The following is a 17622-nucleotide window of genomic DNA, read 5'->3' on the forward strand; positions in this document are numbered from 1 at the left end:
CCAATCATGAAATAAATAGCTGCGATTACTAACTTAATCATCCTAAGCATTTAGTACTCCACGTTGAGTCTGTGGTCAACTCAAATAACCCGTCAGCAGCTAAATAGCTGAAGTAACGTTAACTAGCTAGTTAGCCAATAAAGTCTACCAACACTAAGTCTTGTTCAAGGTTAAACAGGATATCTAGCTAGCTAACTAAGCTAATGTGTGTGTTTATAATTTCAGGATCAAAGCCAGAGTGGGGGCCAAGGACGCAAGAAGAATGACAATGTGAGAATGAAATGGCAACAACCAGAGCCTCTGACAACAGCATCTCCTCACCTGGATCTTTCAGATATCTGTGTTAACCTGTTTTATTCTACTGTCACTAAACATGTAACCATATCATATGTTTATAGGAGAAGAAGAAGTATGAGCCTCCCATCCTCACCAGAGTTGGGAAGAGGAAGAAAAAAAGCAAGGGACCTGATGCGGCTAGCAAGCTACCTTTGGGTAACGCTGTTATGACACCTCACTTAGGACAAAGAATCTCTCTTTAAAACGGACCCATCGGCTCAATATCTAGTATCTGTCTCTGCATCATTCCTAACTCTCTAGCTATGTCATTTCTCACTCACTCGCTTGTCAAGAAAAACTATATTGATAACGTATTGTATCTCCCTCTGCAGTCACCCCTCACACCCACTGCAGGCTGAAGCTGCTGAAGCAGGAGAGGATCAAAGACTACCTGCTGATGGTGGAGGAGTTTATCAGGAACCAGGAGTAGATGAAACCACTGGAAGAGAAACAGGAAGTACTGAACTATATTACATATAATGCTATATTACTTTAGTTTATCAGGAACTAGATAAACCCCAGGAGGAGAAACAGGCGGTACTGAGTAGACCATCGAGATACAGGTAACTGACAAAATAAAGGAAACGCTTGAGTAAATGAGGGATGCAAAGTGTATTGAAAGCAAGTGCTTCCACAGATATTTGGTTCCTGAGTTAATTCAGCAATTGACATCCCATCATGCTTAGGATCATGTATACAAATGCTGGGCAGGCCATTGTTTTGGCTACCCTGGCAATGCCCCCATAGGAGGACAATGCCCCCATCCACAGGGCACGAGTGGTCACTGAATAGTTGGCATATGGCATTATGTTGGTGTTTCCTCTATTTTGGCAGTTATGTGTGTGTATGTGTGTATATATATATATATAATACTTTACTTTATCAGGAAATAGCAGATGAAACGGGTGTCACGCCCTGACCATAGAGAGCTTTTATTTCTCTATGTTGGTTAGGTTGGGGTGTGACTAGGGTGGGTCATCTAGGTGATATATATTTCTATGTTGGCCTGGTATGGTTCCCAATCAGAGGCAGCTGTTTATCGTTGTCTCTGATTGGGGATCATATTTAAGCAGCCATTTCCCCTTTGTGCTTTGTGGGATCTTGTCTATGTATAGTTGCCTTTGAGCACTATAATAGTTTCACGTTTAGTTTTTTCGATTTATTGTTTTCTTTGAGTTTCACGACCTAATAAAGAGGATGGAACCATACCACGCTGCATCTTGGTCCATTCGTTATGACGATCGTGACAGAGGTACCCACCAACAACGGACCAAGCAGCGTGCCCAGGAGGAAAGCCAGGAGTGGAGGACATCCTGAACGTGGGATGAGATTATGGCAGGAGACAGAAGCCTGCCATGGAAGCAGGTGGAGGCAGCGAGGGAACAACAACGACAACACTGGGGTTCGCGGCCACGACGGAAGCCCGATAGACAGCCCTAAAAATGTTTTGTGGGGGGGCACACGGAGTGGTCGGTGACGCTGAGGGGTGAGTCAGAGACCGAGGAGGAATATTGGGACAGATTGATTGAGGAGTGGGTGGCGAAAGTTGAGGGGGCTGAACCAGAGCCAACTCCCCGTACTCACCGTGGGGAGCGTGTGACCGGTCAGGCACCATGTTTTGCAGTGATACGCACTGTGTCTCCAGTGCGCATTCACAGCCCGGTGCATTCTGTGCCAGCTCCTTGCATTTGTCGTGCTAAAGTGGGTATCTGTCCAGGACGGGTTGTGCCGGCTCAGCGCGCCTGGTCTCCAGTGCACCTCCTCGGTCCAGGATATCCTGCGCCGGCTCTACGCGCTGTATCCCCAGTGCGCCTTCACAGCCCAGTGGGTCCTGTGCCAGCTTCCCGCACTTGCCGTGTGAAGGTGGTCATTTGTCCAGGACGCGTTGTAACAGCTCTACGCTCCAGACCTCCAGTGTGCCTCCACAGTCCAGTACGTCCTGTGCCTCCTCCCCGCACTCGCCCTGAGGTGCGTGTCACCAGCCCGGTGCCACCTGTACCGGTCCAACGCATCAGGCCTCCAGTGCGCCTCCACAGTCCAGTACGTCCTGTGCCTCCTCCCCGCACTCGCCCTGAGGTGCGTGTCACCAGCCCGGTGACACCTGTACCGGTCCCACGCATCAGGCCTCCAGTGCGTCTCCACAGTCCAGTACGTCTTGTGCCTCCTCCCCGCACTCGCCCTGAGGTGCGTGTCACCAGCCCGGTACCACCTGTACCTGCCCCACGCATCCGGCCTCAAGTGCGCCTCCACAGTCCAGTACGTCCTGTGCCTCCTCCCCGCACTCGCCCTGAGGTGCGTGTCACCAGCCCGGTGCCACCTGTACCGGCCACACGCACCAAGCTTCCGGCGACAGTTCCCAGTCCAGAGCTTCCGGCGACAGTTCCCAGTCCAGAGCTTCCGGCGACAGTTCCCAGTCCAGAGCTTCCGGCGACAGTTCCTAGTCCGGAACCTCCTGAGACGGTCCACGGTCCGGAACCTCCTGAGGCGGTCCGGAACCTCCTGAGGCAGTCCGGAACCTCCTGAGACGGTCCGGAGCCTCCAGCGGGGGTTCCCAGTCCGGAGCCTCCGGCAACGATCTACGGTCCGGAGTCCCCCGGCGACGACCCACGGTCCGGTTCCCCTGGCGACACCCCGCGGTCCGGTTTCCCCGACAACGATCCATGGTCCGGAGCCCCCGGCGATGATCCACGGTCCGGAGCATCCGGCGACGATCCCCGCACTAGAGCCGCCATTGAAGATGAGGTTTCCGCGAGCGGAGTGGGTACTTTTCCCCGCACCGGAGCCGCCCCCGATGGTAGATGCTCACCCGGACCCTCCCCTATTGAGTCAGGTTTTGCGGTCGGAGTCCGCATCTTTAGGGAGGGGGGTACTGTCACGCCCTGACCATAGATAGCTTTTATTTCTCTATGTTGGTTAGGTTGGGGTGTGACTAGGGTGGGTCATCTAGGTGATATATATTTCTATGTTGGCCTGGTATGGTTCCCAATCAGAGGCAGCTGTTTATCGTTGTCTCTGATTGGGGATCATATTTAGGCAGCCATTTCCTCTTTGTGCTTTGTGGGATCTTGTCCATGTATAGTTGCCTGTGAGCACTATAGAAGCTTCACGTTTCGTTTTTTCGATGTATTATTTTCTATGAGTTTCACTACCTAATAAAGAGGATGGAACCTGTCGCTGCATCTTGGTCCACTCATTATGACGATCGTGACAACGGGAGGTACAGAGTAGACCATTGAGATGGAATTATTATATCAAACTATAGAGTAGAGACCCAGGAGGTACTGAACATAGAACTATATAATACTACAGCTATTACTTTAGATTATCAGGAAGCAGGAACAGATGAAATCCCTGGAGGAGAAACAGGAGGTAAAGAGACAGTAGATTATGCCAATTCATAAAGTTCTTGTGTCTAACATGTATTTCCTGTGTGTTCTTCTGCAGGAGGAGTGGTCCAAGGTGGATTACCTGAGGGGAACCCTCATGTCTGTGGGAAACCTGGAGGAGATCATCGATGACAACCATGCCATCGTGTCTACGTCAGTGGGATCTGAGCACTACGTCAGCATCCTCTCCTTCGTAGACAAAGACCTGCTGGAGCCGGGCTGCACGGTACTACTCAACCACAAGGTACTGACATATTTCTGCTCCGTACTACTCAACCACAAGGTACTGACATATTTCTGCTCCGTACTACTCAACCACAAGGTACTGACATATTTCTGCTCCGTACTACTCAACCACAAGGTACTGACATATTTCTGCTCCGTACTACTCAACCACAAGGTACTGACATATTTCTGCTCCGTACTACTCAACCACTAGGTACTGACATATTTCTGCTCCGTACTACTCAACCACATGGTACTGACATATTTCTGCTCCGTACTACTCAACCACTAGGTACTGACATATTTCTGCTCCGTACTACTCAACCACAAGGTACTGACATATTTCTGCTCCGTACTACTCAACCACTAGGTACTGACATATTTCTGCTCCGTACTACTCAACCACATGGTACTGACATATTTCTGCTCCGTACTACTCAACCACTAGGTACTGACGTATACTGAACAAAAATATAAACGCAACATGCAGCAATTTCCAAGATTTTACTGAGTTACAGTTCATACTGTCTAAAGAAATCATGAATGGCACGACAATGGGCCTCAGGATCTCGTCACAGTATCTAAAATGCAATTGTGTTTGCCCGTAGCTTATGCCTGCCCATACCATAACCCCACCACCATGGGACACTCTGTTCACAACGTTGACATCGCAAACCGCTCGCCCACACGACGCCATACATGTGATCTGCGGTTGTGAGGCCGGTTGGACGTACTGCCAAATTCTCTAAAACAACGTTGGAGGCAGTTAATGGTAGAGAACACTCAATTCTCTGGCAACAGCTCTAGTGGACATTCCTGCAGTCAGTATGCCAATTACACGCTCCCTCAGAACTTCTGTTGTGTGACAGAACTGCACATTTTACATTGGCCTTTTATTGTCCCCAGCACAAGGTGCACCTGTACAATGATCATGCTGTTTAATCATCTTCTTGACATGCCACACCTGTCAGGTGGATGGATTATATTGGCAAGGGAGAAACGCTCACTAACAGGGATGTACACAAATTTGTGCACAACATTTGAGAGAAATACGTTTTTTTTTTGCAAATGGAACATTTCGCCAATCTTTTATGTCAGCTGATGAAACACGGGACCAACATTTTACGTGTTGCGTTGATATTTTCCCTCAGTGTATATCTGCTCTGTACTACTCAACCACAAGGTATGAACATACGCTGAGTGTACTGAACATTAAGGACACTTGCTCTTTCCATGACATATGCTGACCAGCTGAAAGCTAGGATCCCTTATTGATGTCACTTGTTAAATCCACTTCAATCAGTGTAGACGAAGGGGAGGATGCAGGTTATAGAAGGATTTTTAAGCCTTGAGACAATAGAGACATGGGTTGTGTATGTGTGCCATTCAGAGGGGGAATGGACAAGAGAAAGGATTGAAGTGCCTTTGAACAGGGTATGGTAGTGGGTGCCAGGCACACAGGTTTGTATCAAGAACTGCAACGCTACTGCATTTTTCATGCTCAACAGTTTCCTGTGTGTATCATTAATGGTCCACCACACAAAGGACATCCAGCCAACTTGGCACAACTGTTGCATTGGAGTCAACGTGGGCCAGCATCCCTGTGGAACGCTTTTGACACCTTGTAGATTTCATGCCACCGAATAATTGTGGCTGTTCTGAGGGCAAAAGGGGGGGCGCAACTCAATATTAGGAAGGTGTATATATGATCCGTACTAATCAACCACAAGGTACTGACATATCTGCTCTGTCCTACTAGTGCTGAGCAATTAGTGCTTTTTGAGGTTGGTTCAATCATTTTTTACATTATATACATTATGTGGGTTGAATGCTGTAACAACACAGAATAAAACAATTAATACAAGTTCCATGATGGCAGTGACATTACTGCTTATCACTTATTAAACATTTATTCACATTACCTAAAAAAATATATATACAGTATATCAGTTGCTGTGTATGTTACATTTGTTTTTATTTGATGACTGTATTATTTCATTCCAAGTCATCTAGTCTTTATAGTGCTGCTTACTATGCTGTCTGACAAAATCACTATTTTAGTAGTTCTTTAAAGTAAATAAGGCATACTTTTTTTATGACTGCTGAATAGCAACTATCGACCACTTAGAGCATGTATTTTCAAGTAGAGATACCTTGGGAAGCAACTGCTCTCTATCCCTCTTGTTTTCTCTCTCTGTGTCTGTCCCACACTAACCTAACATAGCGGGCTTCAAAGAAACACACAGGCCGGACTAGTAGGCTCGCGATAAATTATGGTTGTTGTCAATTACCAAGTTTTCTGCGCTAAACTATGTAGAATATTGGCCTGTTGGTAACTACAACTCCTTACTACATCGCACAGTTCGGGCTTGATCTGATTTATCTCTAGGGAAACTGTGCAATGTGCGCATTAAGCTCACAGAAAAAAAAGGAACAAAATGTAATTCAAATAATTGAGCCGACTTCAATTAGTTAAAAAAATATATATTTAAAAAATAACTGAAATGTTGGTTAATCGCTCAGAACTATGTACTACTCAACCACAAGGTACTGACATAGCTGTTCCATACTACTCAACCACAAGGTACTGATATATACACGTAACTGCCAAAATAAAGGAAACACCAACATAGGGTGTTGGGCCACCACGACCCAGAACAGCTTCAATGAGTCTTGGCATATATTGAGATCTGGTGACTGAGACACACACACCCTTTAAACCTATGAGGCTCCTTTGAGGCCCCCTTTCAAAGTCACTGAGATCTCTTCTAGCCATTGTAGCCAAAATAATGAGCAACTGGGCATTTTTATACATGACCCTAAGCATGATGGGATGTTAATTGCTTAATTAACTAAGGAACCACGCCTGTGTGGAAGCATCTGCTTTCAATATGTTTGTATCCTTCATTTACTCAAGTGTTTCCTTTTATTTTGGCAGTTACCTTTATGTGCTTCATACTACTCAACCACAAGCTACACAATACATATTTTATAGGGCTTTTTCCCATCGTGAGCCGAGTCAAACCAAGCTGTACTGGGCTGGCGTGGTTATGCATCCAGCATAGTTGCTGGAAACGTACTGAAAAGGACAATGTGGAAAAAAATGTATCGGCATAGTTTGGTTCGGTGGGCACAATAGTGTTTAAAGGGTATAGGTTTTACGCACTAACTGTGGATACGAGCATCTGCTAAATGACAAAAATGTGTCAAAGGCAAATTTCATTAGTTAGGTGGGGACAGTATTTATTATGTTTGGGTTGAGTAGTGAGTGACGTTGACTGACTCTGTCCCTATTTTCTGATCCGTGTCTGTCCTCTAGGTCCATGCCGTGATTGGTGTCCTGATGGACGACACTGATCCCCTGGTCACGGTGATGAAGGTGGAGAAGGCCCCTCAGGAGACCTACGCTGACATAGGAGGACAGGACAGCCAGATCCAGGAGATCAAGGTACAGGAGGACTCCACTAAACGTCATACCTTGTAACTGCTTAGGAAGTATTTTAAGCATTTTATCCGAGATGAGTACCACGTTATGTACCTAGCCTGTACTAGACTCTCTGGACACTCTCTGGACAGCCTGTAGTCATTCACTGTACGTTTGTTAGGATACCGGTATCGCGATTCCAGATTTTCCTTGGCAAAAAAGAAAACACGGAAGCATACAGAACTCTATGGTCCTTTTTTAAAAACCTACTTTATGTCAAATATTGTGTGCTATAGCTTGCAAAATAAACAAACGTGACTCTGGGGGACAACGTACGGCTGTTTTCTTTCCAACATTAGGACTGTTTTCCTCAAATAATTCAGTCTGCTTCTGACTGTGACGCTGTTGTTCTGTAGGAGTCCGTGGAGCTGCCCCTCGCCCACCCTGAGTACTGTGAGGAGATGGGCATCAAGCCTCCGTGTGAGTGGTGAGTTAGATGGACATGAAATAAACCATCAATACATAATAACAAATATCAAAACAATATACATAATCCCTGAGACATGCTTAGCGACGAGCAGTATGGACAGGGAAACATACATTGAAATCATATTACAATATAATAAATATCATAATATATGGCATTTAACAGACACTTTAAGAGACTTACAGTCATGCATACATACATTTTACGTATGGGTGGTCCCGGGAGTCGAACCGACTATCCTGGTTCTGTATGCCCCATGCTCTACCAAATGAGCTAAAGAGGACCATGTTACTTAATATGGGTGTGGTTCGTGCAAGGTTGTTTGTCTGTGTGTGCGTGCGTGCATATCTGTGTGTCTCTGCTAATGTTTGTGTGCCTGTGCCTCTCTCTGTGTGTTAGGTAAGACCCTGCTGGCCAAGGCGGTGGCCAACCAGACATCAGCTACATTCCTGTGTGTGGTTGGCTCAGAGCTGATCCAGAAGTACCAGGGAGACAGGCCCAAGCTGGTCCGAGAGCTGTTCAGGGTGGGCCGAGGAACACGCACCATCTATCGTCTTTATCGACGAGATAGACACCATCGGCACTAAACGGTACTTACTACAACCACATTCTTAAAATAGGCCACTTAAAGGCCCAATGCAGTAGTTTTTATATCAAATAATTTATGTTTAACAATTAAGTACCTTACTGTAATAGTCCCCCCCCCCCAAAAAAAAAAAGCTATTTCTCAAGCAAGAATTTTGCTAGGACTGTCTGGGAGTGGTCTGAGTGGGGAGGGGAAAACAGAAAATTAGCTGTTATTGGCAGAGAGGTTTGGAACTCTTTCTTATTGGTCTATTAACTCATTTACTGCCTGGTGACTGAAACTCCACCCCTTTAAACCTGCTGATTAGAAGGTCCTTGTGTAGATAGTTGCTGGTTGAAAATACAATCAGAAAATGACACTTTTAAAGTGTTTTATCAGCTGTTGTGTACAAAATGATACGGAACAGGAAAATCTGAATTTGGACTGCACTATGCAGAAATCGCTCTGCCATTTCCTGGTTGCTAAAATTCTAGTAGTTCACCGAATTTCAGTTTGTGACAAAACAAGCAAGTATAGTGTAGATAGTCATTATACCATCTAAATATATTTCCCATAACCATATTGTAATTTCAGCTGTTTAAAACTGGTGTATAAAACCGAAAGTAAAAGACGCTAAAACTTAAGAATGGGAAGCATAAAAATAGCGCACATAGAACAGATCTACCGCTTCTTAGACTTACTTTCACTGAAAATTACAGATCTATAACACACGTTTCTATGTGAATTTGGTCAGGCCGCCCCAAAAGTTACAGTGAGGGAAAAAAGTATTTGATCCCCTGCTGATTTTGTACGTTTGCCCACTGACAAAGAAATGATCAGTCTATAATTTTAATGGTAGATATATTTGAACAGTGAGAGACAGAATATCAACAAAAAAATCCAGAAAAACGCATGTCAAAAATGTTATGAATTGATTTGCATTTTAATGAGGGAAATAAGTATTTGACCCCTCTGCAAAACATGACTTAGTACTTGGTGGCAAAACCCTTGTTGGCAATCACAGAGGTCAGACGTTTCTTGTAGTTGGCCACCAGGTTTGCACACATCTCAGGAGGGATTTTGTCCCACTCCTCTTTGCAGATCTTCTTCAAGTCATTAAGGTTTCGAGGCTGACGTTTGGCAACTCGAACCTTCAGCTCCCTCCACAGATTTTCTATGGGATTAAGGTCTGGAGACTGGCTAGGCCACTTCAGGACCTTAATGTGCTTCTTCTTGAGCCACTCCTTTTTTGCCTTGGCCGTGTGTTTTGGGTCATTGTCATGCTGGAATACCCATCCACGACCCATTTTCAATACCCTGGCTGAGGGAAGGAGGTTTTCACCCAAGATTTGACAGTACATGGCCCCGTCCATCGTCCCTTTGATGCGGTGAAGTTGTCCTGTCCCTTTAGCAGAAAAACACCCCCAAAGCATAATGTTTCCACCTCCATGTTTGACGGTGGGGATGGTTTCTTGGGGTCATAGGCAGCATTCCTCCTCCTCCAAACACGGCAAGTTGGGTTGATGCCAAAGAACTCCATTTTGGTCTCATCTGACCACAACACGTTCACCCAGTTGTCCTCTGAATCATTCAGATGTTCATTGGCAAACTTCAGACGGGCATGTATATGTGCTTACTTGAGCAGGGGGACCTTGCGGGCGCTGCAGGATTTCAGTCCTTCACGGCATAGTGTGTTACCAATTGTTTTCTTGATGACTATGGTCCCAGCTGCCTTGAGATCATTGACAAGATCCTCCTGTCTAGTTCTGGGCTGATTCCTCACCGTTCTCATGATCATTGCAACTCCACGAGGTGAGATCTTGCATGGAGCCCCAGGCTGAGGGAGATTGACAGTTCTTTTGTGTTTCTTCCATTTGCGAATAATCACAGAAACTGTTGTCACCTTCTCACCAAGCTGCTTGGCGATGGTCTTGTAGCCCATTCCAGCCTTGTGTAGGTCTACAATCTTGTCCCTGACATCATTGGAGAGCTCTTTGGTCTTGGCCATGGTGGAGAGTTTGGAATCTGATTGATTGATTGCTTCTGTGGACAGGTATCTTTTATAAAGGTAAGAAACTGAGATTAGGAGCACTCCCTTTAAGAGTGTGCTCCTAATCTCCGTTCGTTACCTGTATGAAAGACACCTGGGAGCCAGAAATCTTTTTGATTGAGAAGGGGTCAAATACTTATTTCCCTCATTAAAATGCAAATCAATTTATAACATTTTTGACATGCATTTTTCTGGATATTTTTGTTGTTATTCTGTCTCTCACTGTTCAAATAAACCTACCATTAAAATTATAGACTGATAATTTCTTTGTCAGTGGGCAAACGTACAAAATCAGCAGGGGATCAAATACTTTTTTCCCTCACTGTACATATTGCCGCTAGAAATGATAGGAATAGGCATAGCAAGGTTGTTTAATAGCTCCACCTTGCCCCCTGATAGGCTTGGTGAAAGTTGAACCATTTTGCTTATACTAACCAAATCCTCTTAGATATTGACAATTACTGGATCTGCCGGGTTGATTTGGGAATGTGCCGACTACTGTTTCTCTGCCCTTTAGGTGTGACTAAACTTTGTTTTTCTCTCCGTGTGTAGATATGAGTCGAACTCTGGAGGAGAGAGGGAGATCCAGAGGACCATGTTGGAGCTGCTCAACCAGCTGGACGGTTTTGACTCCAGAGGAGATGTCAAGGTGATCATGGCCCACGACAGGATAGAGACCCCTAGACCCTGCACTCATCAGACCTGGTAAGACGCTCTCATGAGTATCTGAAAGATGGAGCCTATTTTTGTATAGTGTATCATATTAAAATCGACCGGTAGAGCGGGACTCTTAGACAGGGATAAAACGACCTCAGTTGAAGTGTATATTGAGGATTTGAGATTCTACTATAAAATGAATGCAGATTCATTTCCTCCTTCTGAGCTCCATCTGTGGAACTGACCTCTTGACCTTGAGCGAACAACGGATGGAGCTCTCAGAACACTTTACAAGACTCCGATCAAAAGAAACAACGTTCACTGAAGCCATTTGAGGAAGGCGTCTTTTTTCTTCCCACAATGTTGAGTCAATGTCAATAAGTATTCTGTTCTAGAATCAGAATGAGTAGAATCGAACGGCCAGTCCCTCGCTTTGACACTCCATGCCCCTCACCCCCTTCCCTATGTTTTTTTCCAGGTCGTATTGACAGAAAGAGAGTTCCCTCTGCCTGATGAGAAGACCAAGAGGAGGATCTTCAACATCCACACCAGCAGGATGACCGTAGCCGACGACGTCACCCTGGACGACCTGATCCTGTCCAAGGATGACCTGTCAGGAGCTGACATCAAGGTATGGATGTCCAGGGTTTCCTCTACCACAGTGGTCCTCAACCTGGGTATCTGGTCTATCTGCATGGTCATTGGGAAGACTCATAAGAGCATCGGCCATGGCAATAGTTACCCCCCAAAAAATAATTTAAACACTGCATTACCACTACTAAGGTGGCGTAGTCCCCCTATCTAGCCCTGTTGCCCCCTGCCTGCAAACAAAGAGTTGGCCTCCATGGATTTCAACTGCTTTAGGTGTGTGGCTTTAGGGATGTTTGCAGCCACTCTAGGGAAAACATGATTCTCAAACTGCCTCTAGCTAAACCAGATTTAGTATATTTGACTGTGCTGCCCTCTAGCGGCAGTTCTTTTAAGGTAAATCCTGAAAGGATTCTCTTACTTCCCAGCAATGCTGGGCCTTTTTCGGCTACTTTCAGAAAGCCTCCCTCCTTCCTTGAAGTCATGATCTGAGAGAGTTAAGTCTAGGATCAGCTCTTCCGTGTCCATATATTATTCATTATGACATAAAAGACTAAACTGATGCTAGATCAGTACTCCTACTCCCAAGACTATTTGTGAATACAGGCCCTGATCTTTTGAGGCTGACCTAAGTTGACCTTTCTCCTCTCTTTCTCCCCCTCCTCCAGGCGATCTGCACCGAGGCAGGCCTCATGGCCCTGAGAGAGCGCAGAATGAAGGTCACCGACGAAGACTTCAAGAAGTCCAAGGAGAAGGTGCTGTACAAGAAGCAGGAGGGTACGCCGGAGGGCCTGTACCTCTAACCCCGGACCTCGGACGTTTAACCCCTGACCTGTACCCTGTCCGCGGTGTGAGAGAGCAGAGAGAGCTTTGCTGTATTTCGTTGCATGTTACGTTTGGCTTCCTTTCCAGTTGTCTACTTTAACTTCATGAACTCTGACAATAAATACAATAATTTGAATGGGAGAGAAGTGTTGTTATTCCTCGTTCCATGTATGATTACTCTCATTTCCCTCCGTGCTCTGTTTAGTATAGGTAGTGTCACGTTGTCCTAAAGTTTGGTCTGCATTGGAAAAGCCTGGAAATCTAGGCTAGAGTAGAAGTAGTGTTCAATAGCATACAGTCTGCATCATACCCACGTTTGGGTTCCATAACTGGTTCATCAGCCCCAGTAATAATCTCTCTATGTTTATTTTGCGGAAAATGAATCCCATTTTATTTATTCCGCTCAATCACCATCTTCCAGTAGTATTCAGACTTCCGACAACATACTGTTTATACAGATGCCCTGTTTCTTCATAGTCAGACTTAAGGGATATCACTCTATTCCTCTTGGTTGCAGAGGTCTATCTGATTCCCAAGACAGAATAACGGAACTAGGGAGGAGGATGCAACTCATGTCCTGATGGTGAAACTATTGTATCTCTCCTTACTATCTCGCTCCCCTCTTTCTCTTTGCTTAAAAGAAGACCACTAATAACAGGAATGTTCCAGTATCTCCCGCACAAGACGTCGTTTTGGAGACACCCGGACACACATCTAAATAGTCCCTCACATCACTTCTCTCTGTTTTAATAGGAAGTGTAGTATATCGCTTTGATATGAAAAAGACATGTTATACACGTGCGTGCACACACTGAAACAAATCAGCCCCTCCGAATCCTTCCGGGCCTCTCAGAAGCTACTCATTTCCAATCCTCATTTCAGTGATTCTCCCCTATGTTCACCCCTTTTCCAGTACACTGAGTTTAAGAGCACAAATTAATCTGCTTTTTGTGTGCCGTTGAGCAGCTGCAGTTCATTTGACACGTGCAGCAGAGACGCAGCATTGATTTATTTCCTCTTGATGTAGGGCCATGTATAACTTTGTATTCAGCAGAACGCTCGCTATACCGTTTCATTTCGGGATTGAGTGAAAATGCCTCACGCAGCCCTGATCACTCTCCCTGTCATCCCCCTTATTAAATCTTTCACGCGGTTCAACTGCAACGCAGCGCACATTGCAGCACATTCAGCAAACCCTAAGAAAACTTTAAATCAAGCGCAGCGTATAGTAGGGCCAGAGAGACAGGATAGGAGGGGAGAGGAAGGAGGGGCGAATTGTAATGAGCCATTTGGCCTGCCAAGGATAATATCTGTTGAGGATGTCTGAGCCACACCATGCATGCCGACATTAGAGACTGTTGGTTGTGCAGAGCTAGCCTACATAGTTATAACTACTGGTTATTACTGTGTAATAAAACCTATAACATGGGACTGTCATATAATAAAGGCTAAACTTGTTTCCATGTTCTGGTACATATTTATTCTAATTTTACCATTGAACTGAGATTTGATTGACAGGCCCACTGTTGACCTTTCAGTGATTTCTCAGTCAACTGAGGAGGCAAAGATCCTGGACATATCTGAGGACTTCTCTTCATTGTCATTGACTTCTAATGTGTTGAGGGTGACTTTAACAACCTCCGTTGCAGGCAGAGACTTCTTAAAGACTTCATAGATTATTCAAATACTTTAATGTTCTGACAGACAGGAACTGATTGGGTTTGCAACTGGATTTCTCTGTGGCCAGAGGGAGAAGCATTCTCATAATTCACCACTAAGTGGCGCCTAAAGTGCGTGTTTTTATAATGATCGCACTGACAACATAAACTGGACGTGAGAATAGGCCGGTGACACTTTTGGACAACGAATATCGCATAAAATCTGATATTTGTTTTCATCAATCGAAAACAATATTTACTCAATTATAAACTACTGTAACCTATGATAAATCCTGAAATAGCTTTCCTTGAAAACATTTTATATTTAGCCTTATCAACTCCTTATCAAAGCAACAAATACAACATACTGATACTGTCTATTATGAAGGCAAAACTGTTCAAATTTTTTTTAGAGAGCAGTGTTGCAGCTTTTGCCCAAATACATTTATTTACACCAACGCAACTATGCTCCATTCTTAAATTTCGCGTACATTTAGAAATACTTTCTAGTAGGTTGCATATCATCCAATGGAAATACTTGCACCTCCCAGCATCGAGTCTCAGCAGCATGTCAGCCCGATAGATCCTCTCTTCTGTCACAAAATACTAACATTTCCAAAGCTTTCAGTAAACCACAATTACATACCCACCTAGAACAAAATCTACAGGATTAAAATGGGCCGTTTGGACAAGCAACGGCCCTAAATCGCATTTGTTTTAACTTTGTTATATTTATGGGATTTCCATCAAGCACTACTGCCTGGTGCAATGCAGATCCGACCTAGCCAATAATTGTGGCCAATACATAGTGTGTAATATTGCGGGTCTGCTCTAACCAATCAGAGGCAGCGTCACATAACGGCATTGCAAAATTCTCCAGCGTCAACCAGGTAGCGTCTTCATACACCAGTAGTATCCTTCCGCTGCAGTGAAATAGTTCAATGTAGAAGTTCTGTGCTGCTAGAGTAGAGATCTAAGTTTAGTAGCAATGACACTGTCCTCTAGTTGAGGTCAGTGTCATTGCTACTAAACTTAGATCTCTACTCTAGCAGCACAGAACTTCTACATTGAACTATTTCACTGCAGCGGAAGGATTACTACTGGTGTATGAAGACGCTACCTGGTTGACGCTGGAGAATTTTGCAATGCGGTTATGTGACGCTGCCTCTGATTGGTTAGAGCAGACCCGCAATATTACACACTATGTATTGGCCACAATTATTGGCTAGGTCGAGATACTGCATTGCACCAGGCAGTAGTGCTTGATGGAAATCCCATAAATATAACAAAGTTAAAACAAATGCGATTTAGGGCCGTTGCTTGTCCAAAACGGCCCATTTTAATCCTGTTAGATTTTTGTTCTAGGTGGGTATGTAATTGTGGTTTACTGAAAGCTTTGGAAATGTTAGTATTTTGTGACAGAAGAGAGGATCTATCGGGCTGACATGCTGCTGAGACTCGATGCTGGGAGGTGCAAGTATTCCCATTGGATGATATGCAACCTACTAGAAAGTATTTCTAAATGTACGCGAAATTTAAGAATGGAGCATAGTTGCGATTGGTGTAAATAAATGTATTTGGGCAAAAGCTGCAACACTGCTCTCTAAAAAAAATTTGAACAGTTTTGCCTTCATAATAGACAGTATCAGTATGTTGTATTTCGTTGCTTTGATAAGGAGTTGATAAGGCTAAATATAAAATGTTTTCAAGGAAAGCTATTTCAGGATTTATCATAGGTTACAGTAGTTTATAATTGAGTAAATATTGTTTTCGATTGACTGAAAACAAATATCAGATTTTATGCGATATTCGTTGTCCAAAAGTGTCACCGGCCTATTCTCACGTCCAGTTTATGTTGTCAGTGCGATCATTATAAAAACACGCACTTTAGGCGCCACTCTAGCTGGTGAATTATAGAGAGAATGCTTCTCCCTCTGGCCACAGAGAAATCCAGTTGCAAACCCAATCAGTTCCTGTCTGTCAGAACATTAAAGTATTTGAATAATCTATGAAGTCTTTAAGAAGTCTCTGCCTGCAACGGAGGTTGTTAAGTCACCCTCAACACATTAGAAGTCAATGACAATGAAGAGAAGTCCGCAGATATGTCCAGGATCTTTGCCTCCTCAGTTGACTGAGAAATCACTGAAAGGTCAACAGTGGGCCTGTCAATCAAATCTCAGTTCAATGGTAAAATTAGAATAAATATGTACCAGAACATGGAAACAAGTTTAGCCTTTATTATATGACAGTCCCATGTTATAGGTTTTATTACACAGTAATAACCAGTAGTTATAACTATGCAGGCTAGCTCTGCACAACCAACAGTCTCTAATGTCGGCATGCATGGTGTGGCTCAGACATCCTCAACAGATATTATCCTTGGCAGGCCAAATGGCTCATTACAATTCGCCCCTCCTTCCTCTCCCTCCTATCCTGTCTCTCTGGCCCTACTATGCGCTGCGCTTGATTCAAAGTTTTCTTAGGGTTTGCTGAATGTGCTGCAATGTGCGCTGCGTTGCAGTTGAACCGCGTGAAAGATTTAATAAGGGGGATGACAGGGAGAGTGATCGGGGCTGCGTGAGGCATTTTCAGCTCAGACACCCGAAATGAAACGGTATAGCGAGCGTTCTGCTGAATACAAAGTTATACATGGCCCTACATCAAGAGGAAATAAATCAATGCTGCGTCTCTGCTGCACGTGTCAAATGAACTGCAGCTGCTCAACAGACGGCACACAAAAAGCAGATTAATTTGTGCTCTTAAACTCAGTGTACTGGAAAAGGGGTGAACATGGGGGAGAATCACTGAAATGAGGATTGGAAATGAGTAGCTTCTGGAGAGGCCCGGAAGGGTTCGGAGGGGCTGTTTCATTTGTTTCAGTGTTGTTGCACGCACGTGTATAACATGTCTTCTTCATATCAAAAGCGATATACTACACTTCCTATTAAAACAGAGAGAAGTGATGTGAGGGACTATTTAGATGTGTGTCCGGGTGTCTCCAAAACGACGTCTTGTGCGGGAGATACTGGAACATTCCTGTTATTAGTGGTCTTCTTTTAAGCAAAAGAGAAAGAGGGGAGCGAGATAGTAAGGAGAGATACAATAGTTTCACCATCAGGACATGAGTTGCATCCTCCTCCCCTAGTTCCGTTATTCTGTCTTGGGAATCAGATAGACCTCTGCAACCAAGAGGAATAGAGTGATATCCCTTAAGTCTGACTATGAAGAAACAGGGCATCTGTATAAACAGTATGTTGTCGGAAGTCTGAATACTACTGGAAGATGGTGATTGAGCGGAATAAATAAAATGGGATTCATTTTCCGCAAAATAAACATAGAGAGATTACTACTGGGGCTGATGAACCAGTTATGGAACCCAAACGTGGGTATGATGCAGACTGTATGCTATTGAACACTACTT

At 44.4% G+C, this 17622-nt stretch overlaps 1 pseudogene; it reads left to right on the forward strand.

The window, feature by feature from the left end:
* The first annotated feature begins 672 nt into the window (after nucleotides 1-672).
* Nucleotides 673-12647, forward strand: LOC139555875 (26S proteasome regulatory subunit 4-like; annotated as a pseudogene).
* The last annotated feature ends 4975 nt before the right edge of the window (nucleotides 12648-17622 follow it).

The sequence above is a fragment of the Salvelinus alpinus genome, chromosome 27 (genome assembly GCF_045679555.1).
Source record: "Salvelinus alpinus chromosome 27, SLU_Salpinus.1, whole genome shotgun sequence".
Taxonomy (NCBI): Eukaryota; Metazoa; Chordata; class Actinopteri; order Salmoniformes; family Salmonidae; genus Salvelinus; species Salvelinus alpinus.